Source organism: Brassica napus, chromosome C4 (assembly GCF_020379485.1).
Source record: "Brassica napus cultivar Da-Ae chromosome C4, Da-Ae, whole genome shotgun sequence".
Lineage (NCBI taxonomy): Eukaryota > Viridiplantae > Streptophyta > Magnoliopsida > Brassicales > Brassicaceae > Brassica > Brassica napus.
The window spans coordinates 36,488,111-36,490,893 of NC_063447.1; positions in this window are offsets into that span (position 1 = coordinate 36,488,111).

The window sequence follows — 2,783 nt, forward strand, 5'->3', positions numbered from 1 at the left end:
ACTACGGGTCTGGCACGTCCGGGAACACCTCGTTCGGGTACATCCTCTGCATCATCTCCATCATTTGCTGGTTCAGCCTCCTCTGTGCCTCATAGCCCGCCTGTTGAGCCGCCATCTGGGTCTCCAACAAAGATATGCGATCATCCTTGTCCTTCAACTGAGCCGTAAGTACTTCTGGATCAACAAATGGCAGTGGTGCAGAAGAAGGAGGAATCGACCGGGTGCGACGACCCAAACCGACCAAACGTCCCTTCTTCTTTGGAACCGACTGAATAGAAAATAGCCAAATTTACAAATTTAAACCAAGAAATAAATGAATTGAACTTTAAAAAAAAGAACTTACGGATTCAACGATTTCGTTGATTCGAAACCGGGACAAGTTGGTCGAAGCCGTCGAAGCGTCATCCTCGGTTTGAAGCTGAGACACTTCGTCTACCACCTGAGTTTGGACCAGGTCGACCACGTCCCTCACAAGACCGTCATCAATCTGGCCGGTCTTCTTGTTGGTATACCCCCTCCTCATTAGGGCGAGATCATCAACCGGCTCGCCATCATTTTCTTCCGCCTTGAAAAAAAACATAAATTAAAGAAACATTAGAAATTAGAAGAAATGCACAATAAATTAAAATTCTGAAACTCAAATAATTGAAGAAAAAGCGGTTGAACTTACAATGCGATCTCTCAGAGTGGCAATAGATTGAGCACCCAAGTTATGCTTGTAGATGCCCTTCCCTTTACGGTCGCTCCTGCGGTTGGTGGAGTTGGTGGAAGAAGTTTCTTTCGTCTCTTCCTTATCCCAATGCGCACACAACTTCTTCCAGACCGTGTCGTTCATCGACTTTGGGACCTTTTAATAAAAAAAAAAAGAAAATAGTTTAATAAATTAAAAAATAGTTTAATAAATTAAAAAATTGTTTAATAAATTAAATCAAACCTTATTGATTTCCCACTTCTTCTTCCACTCGTGGATCTGCTTCTCATAGTTGTCCATAACTTTATGGACGAAGTGGTGATAGATAAAGAGCGTCTCATCGGAATTCCAGTTGAACTCTTGCTGAAAAAAACACAATTAGTAGAAAATTTATATTAAAGATTAAAAATATAAGTAAAAAATTAGAATACTTACCGCAAACTGACGAAACCACATAACCTGCTTGTCGGTAGGGAAGTGAGTGAAAGTCGGATGTCCCCTGTCGAGGGCCGAGTACATCATACGGTTGATCCATGCGCTGATCCCGTTCCCGGATCGGTTGAACCTAATAAAAAGAACAAACGGTTAATAATGATTCCAAATTTAAAGAAAAAAAATGTTTAATTACCATGTTTGATCCCGTCCATGGGGATACGGAGTGAGATACGGAAGATGGTCACGACCGGGCTGTTGAACCAACTCCGCAACACTCATCACTCCCGGAGGACCCGGAGGAGCAGGAGCGGATGCAGCAGCGGGAGCGAGAGGAGCAGGAGCGGGTGCAGCAGAGGGAGATGTATGGTTGGAGCTGTGGGGGGAAGAAAAATCCTGAAATGGCTGGAATCCCGAGACTGGCTCCCCGTACCACCACGACCACGACGCTGTCGAGACCGGGTCTGATCATCATGAGACCTGTAAATTAAAAAAATATATTTAATAAATACAGAAATATATAAATTAATTTTTTTTTTTAAAAATCCCAAATAATTTAATCACAAAAAAGATTTATAGATATTAAAAATATTTAATAAATATATAAAAATAGTTCTAATAAACAAAAAATAGTTTTAATAAATAAAAAATAGTTTAATAATTACAAAAAATAGTTTTAATAATATATATATATTAAAAATATTTTTAAATCCCAAATAATAGTTTTTAATCACAAAAAAAGTTTTATAGATATTAAAAATGTTTTGTTAAATCCAAAAAATCGAATTTATATACAAAAAAGATTTTGTAAAATCCAAAAAATCGAATTTATATAGAAAAATCGTTTTGTAAAATACAAAAATCTATTTTATATACAAAAATCGATCTTATAAATACAAAAAAATAAAAAAATTATAAAAAAATTCTAAATCAATTCAACAAAACAAATTATTCAACCAAATCACAATTCTAAACCTATTATACAGCCAAATCACAATCCTAACCAATCACCCTAACAAAAATCTATCAAAACTACACAAAAACCTAACAAATAGAACCTAAGAGAGTGGGATAGGGTCCTTACATGATTTGTGTAAGAGAAGGGGGAGATCGCCGGAGATATCGTCGGATTTCAGGGGGAAATCGCCGGAGAGAAAAGAGGAGTCGCGCAGAGGAAGAAGAGAGAAATGGGGAAGAAGAAGGGGCTCGTGGTTATAAAACCTAGGGTCCGACGGACATTATCCGTCGGAATTCCGTCGGAATTCTAATTTCAATTTTCGCGAAATATTTGCCCGGTAAAATGAAAATATTCCGAGGAAATTCCGACGGATAGTAAAATAGGAAATACCGAGGAACTAGTGTTTGGGGTTACAAAACATCAATTTTTTTGCCGTATTTCATTTCTTATACAATTGTAATGCATACCATTGAGGATTATTTGTATAGATGAGCATAAACTATGAAATAACAAATTTCAAAACTAATTGAAAGTATTCCCTTTTCCGTTCATTAAAAGGTATAAGTGTTTCTCTTATGTTGTGGGATTTCGTTCATACAATCGGAAAAGTGTTAATTATACGGTAAGGAACAAATTTATGACTTCATAATGAATGTAAGACACTTAATAAGGGTTATATAGGTGTTATTCAAACCGCAAAAC